We start from the raw sequence: 11668 nt of genomic DNA, 5'->3' as shown, positions 1-11668 counted from the left end.
TTTAGGTAATTAAGGGCTTTTTCCATATTGTAGAAAGACTGAAATTGGGCCCCATGAACGCTATCTGTGTTTTCTTGGCATTCAAGCCAGGACTTATATATTCCAGGATTTCTTCCCACGGCGACTGCATAGATTTTTTTCTTTCTACACGCCATAACGTTATCGTACTTGTGTTTGTATTTGCATATGAACGAAATGGTACGATTTTGTTTGTGACAGAAACAATAGACAATACTGTTGCCAAGCACACGACGCCTCGCACTGATTGGGTAATTCAAGGGCAATAAGACGCGGTGGTTTTGATCAGGGTCCCAGCGGTGAAATGGGCCGATCAAACCTTATATGGTACAGTTTTTGTCTACCCGTGGGCCTAGGTGTAAGAGGTCTTAGTTACACGAGTCTAAAAACGGTTTCTGTAATAAAATGTGTCACTTCCCTTTATTTCAGTTCCTTGTTAACTTTAACAGTTCAGATCAAATATATATAATCCAAGTAGTGTAAAATATCGTGAAATAATCAGTTGTAAGTAGCACCGTCCGTCCGTCTATGCTGGGTCGTTTCACGAATCCAGTAGCTATTTTGTTGCTGTTCATATTGTCGCCAGTATTGTTTCGATGAAATATATACATTAGTTAAAAATCTCATGAAAAACATGTAACAGTACCGGAAATAAACTTTAACCAACATTATTGGAGAACCCGGGCATTGATCCCGATACCTCTCACATGCTAAGCGAGCGCTCTACCATCTGAGCTAGTTCCCCATATATACATTTGCACGAAACCAGTAGATATTTTATTAATCTTTATATTGTCACCAGTATTGTTGCGATAAAATATATGCAGTAGTTTAAAATCTCAAAAAATGTAACAGTACCGGAATTAAACTTTAACCAACATTATTGGAGAACCCGGGCATTGATCCCGGTACCTCTCACATGCTAAGCGAGCGCTCTACCATCTGAGCTAGTTCCCCCATCAATACAATTACACGAATCCAGTAGCTATTTTATTACTGTTCATATTGTCACCAATATTGTTGCAATAAAATATATTTAGTAGTTAAAAATCTCAGTAAAATATGTAACAATACCGGAAATAAACTTTAACCAACATTATTGGAGAACCCGGGTATTGATCCCGGTACCTCTCACATGCAAAGCGAGCGCTCTACCATCTGAGCTAGTTCCTCATCTATACACTTACACAAATCCAGTAGCTATTTTGTTACTGTTTATATTGTCACCAGTATTGTTGCGATGAAATATATACATTAGTTAAAAATCTCATGAAAAACATGTAACAGTACCGGAAATAAACTTTAACCAACATTATTGGAGAACCCGGGCATTGATCCCGGTACCTCTCAAATGCGAAACGAGCGCTCTACCATCTGAGCTAGTTCCTCGTATGTAAAATTGCACAAAACCAGTAGATATTTTATTAATCTTCATATTGTCACCAGTATTGTTGCGATAAAATATATATAGTAGTTAAAAATCTCAGCAAAAAAATGTAACAATACCGGAAATAAACTTTAACCAACATTATTGGAGAACCGGGCATTGATCCCGGTACCTCTCACATGCGAAGCGAGCGCTCTACCATCTGAGCTAGTTCCCCATCTATACAATTGCACGAAACCAGTAGATATTTTATTAATCTTCATATTGTCACCAGTATTGTTCCGATAAAATATATACAGTAGTTTGAAATCTCAAAAAATGTAACAGTACCGGAAATAAACTTTAACCAACAATATTGGAGAACCCGGGCATTGATCCCGGTACCTCTCACATGCAAAGCGAGCGCTCTACCATCTGAGCTAGTTCCCCCATCAATACAATTACACCAATCCAGTAGCTATTTTGTTACTGTTCATCTTGTCACCAGTATTGTTTCGATGAAATATATACATTAGTTAAAAATCTCATCAAAAACATGTAACAGTACCGGTAATAAACTTTAACCAACATTATTGGAAACCCGGGCATTGATCCCGGTACCTCTCACATGCGAAGCGAGCGCTCTACCATCTGAGCTAGTTCCCAATATATACAATTGCACGAAACCAGTAGATATTTTATTAATCTTCATATTGTCACCAGTATTGTTCCGATAGAATATATACAGTAGTTTAAAATCTCAAAAAATTTGACAGTACCGGAAATAAACTTTAACCAACATTATTGGAGAACCCGGGCATTGATCCCGGTACCTCTCACATGCTAAGCGAGCATTCTACCATCTGAGCTAGTTCCCCCATCAATACAATTACACGAATCCAGTAGCTATTTTGTTACTGTTCATATTGTCACCAATATTGTTGCCATAAAATATATATAGTAGTTAAAAATCTCAGCAAAATATGTAACAATACCGGAAATAAACTTTAACCAACATTATTGGAGAACCCGGGCATTGATCCCGGTACCTCTCACATGCAAAAAGCGAGCGCTCTACCATCTGAGCTAGTTCCTCATCTATACACTTACACGAATCCAGTAGCTATTTTGTTACTTTTCATATTGTCACCAGTATTGTTGCGATGAAATATATACATTAGGTAAAAATCTCATTAAAAAAATGTAACAGTACCGGTAATAAACTTTAACCAACATTATTGGAGAACCCCGGGCATTGATCCCGGTACCTCTCAAACGCGAAACGAGCGCTCTAACATCTGAGCTAGTTCCCCGTATTTAAAATTACACAAAACCAGTAGATATTTTATAAATCTTCATATTGTCACCAGTGTTGTTGCGATAAAATATATATAGTAGTTAAAAATCTCAGCAAAAAAATGTAACAATACCGGAAATAAACTTTACCCAACATTATTGGAGAACTCGGGCATTGATCCCGGTACCTCCCACATGCTAAGCGAGCACTCTACCATCTGAGCTAGTTCCCCTTCTATACAATTGCACGAAACCAGTAGATATTTTATTAATCTTCATATTGTCACCAGTATTGTTGCGATAAAATATATACAGTAGTTTAAAATCTCAAAAAATGTAACAGTACCGGAAATAAACTTTAACCAACATTACGCTATTGGAGAACCCGGGCATTGATCCCGGTACCTCTCACATGCTACGCGAGCATTCTACCATCTGAGCTAGTTCCCCCATCAATAAAATTACACGAATCCAGTAGCTATTTTGTTACTGTTCATATTGTCACCAATATTGTTGCAATAAAATATATTTAGTAGTTAAAAATCTCAGCAAAATATGTAACAATACCGGAAATAAACTTTAACCAACATTATTGGAGAACCCGGGCATTGATCCCGGTACCTCTCACATGCAAAGCGAGCGCTCTACCATCTGAGCTAGTTCCTCATCTATACACTTACACGAATCCAGTAGCTATTTTGTTACTTTTCATATTGTCACCAGTATTGTTGCGATGAAATATATACATTAGTAAAAAATCTCATCAAAAAAATGTAACAGTACCGGTAATAAACTTTAACCAACATTATTGGAGAACCCCGGGCATTGATCCCGGTACCTCTCAAACGCGAAACGAGCGCTCTAACATCTGAGCTAGTTCCCCGTATTTAAAATTACACAAAACCAGTAGATATTTTATTAATCTTCATATTGTCACCAGTATTGTTCCGATAAAATATATACAGAAGTTTAAAATCTAAAAAAATGTAACAGTAACGGAAATAAACTTTAACCAACATTATTGAAGAACCCGGGCATTGATCCCGGTACCTCTCACATGCAAAGCGAGCGCTCTACCATCTGAGCTAGTTCCCCATCTATACAATTGCACGAAACCAGTAGATATTTTATTAATCTTTATATTGTCACCAGTATTGTTCCGATAAAATATATACAGTCGTTTAAAATCTCAAAAAATGTAACAGTACCGGAAATAAACTTTAACCAACATTATTGGAGAAACCGGGCATTGATCCCGGTACCTCTCACATGCTAAGCGAGCGCTCTACCATCTGAGCTAGTTCAACGTATGTAGAATTACAAGAAACCAGTAGCTATTTTATTACGGTTCATATTGTCACCAGTATTGTTGAGATAAAATATATATAGTAGTTACAAATCTCATCAAAAAAATGTAACGGTAATAAACTTTAACCAACATTATTGGAGAACCCGGGCATTGATCCCGGTACCTCTCACATGCGAAGCGAGCGCTCTACCATTTGAGCTAGTTCCCCATCTATACAATTACAAGAATCCAGTAGCTATCTTGTTACTTTTCATATTGTCACCAGTATTGTCACGATGAAATATATACAGTAGTTTAAAATCTCAAAAAATGTGACAGACCGGAAATAAACTTTAACCAACATTATTGGAGAACCAGGGCATTGGTCTTGGTACCTCTCACATGCAAAGCGAGCGCTCTACCATCTGAGCTAGTTCCCCATCCATACAATTGCACGAAACCAGTAGATATTTTATTAATCTTCATATTGTCACCAGTATTGTTCCGATAAAATATATACAGTCGTTTAAAATCTCAAAAAATGTAACAGTACCGGAAATAAACTATAACCAACATTATTGGAGAAACCGGGCATTGATCCCGGTACCTCTCACATGCTAAGCGAGCGCTCTACCATCTGAGCCAGTTCAACGTATGTAGAATTACAAGAAACCAGTAGCTACTTTATTACGGTTCATATTGTCACCAGTATTGTTGAGATAAAATATATATAGTAGTTAAAAATCTCATCAAAAAAATGTAACGGGACCGGTAATAAACTTTAACCAACATTATTGGAGAAACCGGGCATTGATCCCGGTACCTCTCACATGCGAAGCGAGCGCTCTACCATTTGAGCTAGTTCCCCATCTATACAATTATACAAAACCAGTAGATATTTTATTAATCTTCATATTGTCACCAGTATTGTTGCGATAAAATATATACAGTAGTTTAAAATCTAACAAAATGTGACACTACCGGACTAAACTTTAACCTACATTATTGGAGAACCCGGGCATTGATCCCGGTACCTCTCACATGCAAAGCGAGCTCTCTACCATCTTAGCTAGTTCCCCTTCTATACAATTGCACGAAACCAGTAGATATTTTATTAATCTTCATATTGTCACCAGTATTGTTCCGAAAAAATATATACAGTAGTTTAAAATCTCAAAAAATGTAACAGTACCGGAAATAAACTTAAACCAACATTATTGGAGAACCCGCGCATTTATCCCGGTACCTCTCACATGCAAAGAGAGCGCTCTACCATCTGAGCTAGTTCCCCATCTATACAATTACAAGAATCCAGTAGCTATCTTGTTACTTTTCATATTGTCACCAGTATTGTTACGATGAAATATATACATTAGTTAAAAATCTCATCAAAAAAATGTAATGGTACCGGTAATAAACTTTAAACAACATTATTGGAGAACCCGGGCATTGATCCCGTACCTCTCACATGCGAAGCGAGCGCTCTACCATTTGAGCTAGTTCCCCATCTATACAATTATACGAAACCAGTAGATATTTTATTAATCTTCATATTGTCACCAGTATTGTTCCGATAAAATGTATACAGTCGTTTAAAATCTCAAAAAATGTAACAGTACCGGAAGTAAACTTTAACCAACATTATTGGAGAAACCGGGCATTGATCCCGGTACCTCTCACATGCAAAGCGAGCGCTCTACCATCTGAGCTAGTTCCCCTTCTATACAATTGCACGAAACCAGTAGATATTTTATTAATCTTCATATTGTCACCAGTATTGTTCCGATAAAATATATACAGAAGTTTAAAATCTCAAAAAATGTAACAGTACCGGAAATAAACTTTAAACAACATTATTGGAGAAACCGGGCATTGATCCCGGTACCTCTCACATGCTAAGCGAGCGCTCTACCATCTGAGCTAGTTCAACGTATGTAGAATTACAAGAAACCAGTAGCTATTTTATTACGGTTCATATTGTCACCAGTATCGTTGAGATAAAATATATATAGTAGTTAAAAATCTCAGCAAAAAAATGTAACAATACCGGAAATAAAATTTAACCAACATTATTGGAGAACCCGGGCATTGATCCCGGTACCTTTCACATGCAAAGCGAGCGCTCTAACATCTGAGCTAGTTCCTCATCTATACACTTACACGAATCCAGTAGCTATTTTGTTACTGTTCATATTGTCACCAGTATTGTTGCGATTAAATATATACATTAGTTAAAAATCTCAGATGAAGATGCTCACTTGTTATACCAAAAACTACAGTACGACATTATTTATTTCATGTGTCAATTCAATTTTGGATGTATCCATAACGCGTTTGATCCAAAAAATGACTGGGGTAATAATGTTTAGCGCTTAGAGGTTTCACAACATTAGGCGCTATATAAATCCTCGATATTATTGTATGAAAAATATTATTTTGATATCTAATTATTTCACTATAAATTAAACTTATATATGTGTGTAGGCCTACATATTACTCATATTACAAAGCATGTAGCTTAATGTTTATTGCGTAATAATTGTTTGATGGGCTAGGCATGCTACATAACTAAGGGCGTGGTCCAGGTATTCACAGGTCCCAGGGCACAGAGAACTATATGCACAATAGCCCTGGGATAAGCCTAAAATGAGTTAACTCACTGAGCTCGCCGTGATTTATGCAATTAATTCTGTTCAAAGGATAGGTGTAATTATTAAAACTTCAACGACGCGACCAGTTGCCTTTTTTTAGTGTTTTAAAATTCATAAAGTGATATTATGAAGGAGGGGTTACCGTGCACCCTCATGATGTATTATTTTAATGTACATTTTTGTAATCCTGAATATATGTAATTAACATTTTTTGATGTTCCCAAGACGAAATATTGTCCCATGGGGTTTTTTGGGGGCCATTTTGGTGGCCATCTTGGATTTATCAAAATCATAAATATAGACAATACTTGACAAAGACTGATCATAGATAGACTGATTTTGGTCTTAAATTGTTCAGAATATGCACATTTCTATGTACTATAATGAAAAGTTTTTGTTCAAAATGGCCGTAAATGCCACTTTTGACCTTTGACCTTGTTTTTACATAAGGGTCATATCTTGGTAACCCCTGGTCATAAAGATTTTATTTTTGTCTTAAATTGTTCAGAATATCCATATTTATATTCGCTTTAATGGAACATATTTTTGAAATTTGACGGGAAATATCATTTTTGACCTTTGACATTATTGCATAACGATTTTCGCAATAATTTAGGTTATTTTTGTATTCGACCTATATCTTGACAACGAGTGATCATAGAGGTTTGATTTTGGTCTTATATTGTTCAGAATATGCACTTTCCTATTTATTTTATTTTTTATTTTCAATCTTTCTACATAGCAAAAAAACAAACATATAAGTATAACAGGAGAGTAGCGGAAAAGCAAAAGTATAAAACTGTCATCTTGTGATGTGCTTGACCAGCCCCTGTCAACTTGAACGATACAATAAAACCGACATTTAACAAATTTAGAAAAATACATAGAAAAATAAGGTATAATAAAAGTTAACAAAAGTGTTATAAAAATGCAATTGCTATCTGAACAATCTGATTGTGTAAAAGTTAAAAATTCTGATTGTATAAAAGTTAAAAATTCTGATTGAATAAAAGTTAAAAATTATGAATGTATAAAAGTTAAAAATTCTGATTGTATAAAAGTTAAATTCTGATTGTATAAAAGTTAAAAATTCTGATTTTATAAAAGTTGAAAATTCTGATTGTATAAAGTTAAAAAGTTAAAAAATTCAAAGTAGGTACAATCATGTTAATAAAAATATGAAAAGTTAAAAATCTATAAAATGTTGCTTTAAACTGTGTTTAAACTTAAAAAACGACTCTTCAATAAGATTGTTTCTGATCGTAGCACCAAGTTCTGAAAACATTTTAGGAAACCGTACTATGCCTGAGTATTTAAAAGCATCAGTACGAGCTCTACCATGATGAAAGGTGAGTATATCTAGGTGTCGATTATTAACTAAAAAAGAATCAACATATTCACTCATAAAATCAGATCGTGGAGAAATTATTATATTGGCAATGAATGTCATGTTTAAGAAATCACGCCTATTCTCTACTGACATTAGACCTAGCTCCTTTCTTCTATCTATATAATGTTGATCTAAATAACCTTTCTTCAAGATCATGCAGGTAGCTCTCCTCTGAACGGATTCTAGCATATTTATATGTTTTTTACGGTACACCCACCACACCGGAGAACAATAATATAAGCATGGCAGCACAAGTGTCTTATAAAGATGGAGAGCTACACTACTAGGGGCATTAGATGTGATTAACCGTATAAGACCAATAAGACGGTTACAATTTGATACTGCATCCTGAACTTGATTGTCCCATGACAAGTTACTTTGTATTGAGCAGCCTAAAATGTTTAATGAATCATTACAATCTAAAAGTGTATCAGAAATGCTGTATATAGGTTTGGGATATCCTCTTCTCCAAGTAAGTCGCATAGATTTGCATTTATTGGGATTCAGTTTGAGGCAATTTTATTTTGCCCAAAAATCAATAGACGTTAGATCTTTTTGAATATTTAGGTCTGAATCCCTAGTGCAAACATTGCGAAAAATGAACACATCATCAGCGTATTGTATAATACTAGATGTAATGTATAGATGAAGGTCATTAGCATACATGACAAAAAGCAACGGACCCAAAACAGACCCTTGCGGCACGCCTGATTTAACAGGCAACCAGTCTGAAGATTTGCCTTTATAGTAGAGGCTATATATGGTTTGACCTTGAAAAAATTCTAATAAAAGGTCTTTTGGTATTTTCTTGTAGCTTTAGGTGTCAATAATTACCAAAAAATTTTTGCAGCCTTCTAGTTGCTGCGTTAGAGAGGTATTGAGGGTCGAAGGTCAGTGACCTTTTTGTGGCATTTGATGGTTCATAACTCAACTCCTGGGTTTAAAAAGACAAATGTGGTTTCTACATCTATGTTTTAGTGGTCAAACAACAAAATAAAGTTTTTGCAAATTTCGGGTTACTTCTGCCATTGGTCAGATAGTCGGGTCAAAGGTCATTGACCTTTATTCATTAATAACTACTGCTAGTGTAGGACCTGAGTAAGATTTGTATGCATTCAATTTAGGAGAGAATATCTCAACTGTTATAGGATAATTTGACCACAAGGAACAATATGGGATATGTGTCAAATTCGTTATCTGGGGCGAAAATGCCCAAAATCGGGGTCAAGGGTTAGAAATGTGTGGTTCTTATATCTCGACAACCACTTGTCATACAGATTTGCTTTTGGTGTCAAATTGTTCAGAATATACATATTTATATTCGGTCTAACACAACTTTTACCCAAAAAAATGACCGGAAATGCTTTTACTGACCTTTGACCAAAAAACACATTTTCGGGTTAAATATTTAAAATGTCAATGGACACACTGTATGGTATCAAATGAAAGCATATACAATATGCTACCCATTGCTACCCAACTTGTATTTAATTATGTGATGTTATTTTTGGAAAATATGCATATTTTATTAAATTTAGACAAAAATGAGTATAAATTAATGTAAGTTTATTTTAGGTGAAATAATTCTAGTGTTGTAATGAAATATTTGGTATAAAAAAGAAAAGATTTAGTTGTAGTTTATTAAGTTCTTTATTTGGTAGACCAAACAAAATGGCATTGCAGTAGTCTAACCGTGGTGTTATTAGTGCATGGACAAGTTTAATAAGCGAGGAGTGTGTTTGCGAATTGATCTTATGTTACGAAGGTGGTAGGTATCAGATTTACTAATGTTGTTGATATGTCTGGACATAATCGTTGCTGAGTCAAATACAACTCCGATATATCTAACCTCCAACAATGATGTGATTGATGTTTCTAGCAATGGCCAATTTCTTGAAGTGTTTTGAATGAAGAAATAAGATTTCTGTTTTACCAGGTTTAAAAAGCGCATGTTTTTAGTTAGCCAATCCTGAACATCAACAACACAAGCTTCGATAACCGATTTCGCCTCATTAAACTCTGCTGGATTAAAGCTGATGTACAGTTGTGTATCATCTGCGTACACATGATATTGGACACAATGTCTCTTAATGATATCACTCATGGGCGAGATGTAAACTAAAAACAATACTGGACCCAGTATTGATCCTTGAGGAACACCGCATTTCAGGTCGATAGAGGTGGATTTGACATTACCAATCCGGACCTGCTGCTTCCTAGAAGACAAATATGACTTGAACCAATTTAGAGCAGATCCACAGATACCAATAGACGAGAGTCTTGCAATAAGAATGGAATAGTCCATGGTATCAGAAGCTGCCGACAGGTCGAGGTACACAGAAAAAAGACAATTACCTTTATTCAGAGTTAAAATAATATCATTATGCACCTTGAGAATGGCTGACTCTGTACTGTGGTGCTTTGTATATGCTGATTGAAGAGGGTCGAACAGATTATTGTCGTCAAGAAAATGTATGAGATCTAAAGCAACGCATTTCTCAAGGATCAATTAGATAAAAAAGCGACATTAGAAATAGATCGAAAATGTGCCATGCAAGTATGATCCAGTGAAGGTTTCTTTAAAATAAATGTAACTAGACCCAACTTCAAATCATCAGGAAAGGTCGTACCAGTTGATAAAGATAAATTAATAATAATTCTAAATACTGAAGTCAATTATGCACATTTTCCATAAAGTTATATTCCTAATTAAAAATTTCAATACAAGTTGGGTAGCAATGGGTAGCATATTGTATATGCTTCCATTTTATACCATACAGTGTCTCCATTGACATTTTAAAGAATAATTTAACCAGAAAATGTGTTTTTTTTTTGGTCATTTTTTTCGATCAACCAGCATCGGCCAACAGCTTAAGATCTGCATGGCAACTTGTCAAACAACTCTCAGGGAAGAGATCTCAAAGTGCCTGCATCATGGGAGAGGATCGTCTCCTAGCATGGAAAACTCACTTCCACAAACTACTATCGGTGGAGACTTCAGTGGTAGATGACATGGATATCGTCAAAATCTTCAACTTAACCACCAGATAAGCTCCGAGAGGTTCTCCGAGGCTGAGGTGTCAATTGCCTGCAAACAGATAAAATCTGGCAAAGCACCTGGTCTTGACGGTCTTCCCATCGAAATATGGAAATTACCTGGCACCCAGAAAGCTCTCACTTCTTTCTGCAATCAAATTCTTGATGGAAACAGGCCATCAGAATGGGGAATTTCGTTCATATCCCGAAAAAAGGTGATCTTTCAAAACCAGATAACTACAGGGGTATTTCATTATCACAATTGGCTGCAAAGATCTACAATCGCCTGATTTTAAATAGGATACGTCCTGTGATTAATGAAGTTTTACGCCCCAACCAGAATGGCTTTCGTCAGGCACGATCAACAACTACGCACATTCTTGCACTGAGGAGAATTGTTGAAGAGGTTAAGAACCATCACAAAGAGGCAGTCATTATCTTTATTGACTTTCGCAAAGCCTTCGATTCCATCAATCGCAACATCATGATGAAGATCCTCTTAGCATACGGCATCCCTCATAAAATTGTAGAAGCCATCAGAGTAATGTATATCAATACATCAGCAGTTGTCCTGACTCCAGATGGTGAGACTGATTGCTTCAACATCGACTCTGGCGTAGTTC

The 11668-nt window shown here is 35.8% G+C and overlaps 2 non-coding genes across 2 annotated transcripts; both read right to left on the bottom strand.

The window, feature by feature from the left end:
* Positions 1–902: 902 nt before the first annotated feature.
* Positions 903–975, bottom strand: Trnaa-agc (transfer RNA alanine (anticodon AGC)). The gene has a single exon. It is a non-coding gene; the product is annotated as a tRNA-Ala (tRNA).
* Positions 976–1761: 786 nt separating this feature from the next.
* Trnaa-ugc (transfer RNA alanine (anticodon UGC)) lies at positions 1762–1834 on the bottom strand. Its single transcript has one exon. It is a non-coding gene; the product is annotated as a tRNA-Ala (tRNA).
* Between the last annotated feature and the right edge of the window lie 9834 nt (positions 1835–11668).

The sequence above is a fragment of the Antedon mediterranea genome, chromosome 4 (genome assembly GCF_964355755.1).
Source record: "Antedon mediterranea chromosome 4, ecAntMedi1.1, whole genome shotgun sequence".
Taxonomy (NCBI): Eukaryota; Metazoa; Echinodermata; class Crinoidea; order Comatulida; family Antedonidae; genus Antedon; species Antedon mediterranea.
Note: the sequence above shows the minus strand (reverse complement) of the source record. Positions and strands in the feature narration are given on the sequence as shown.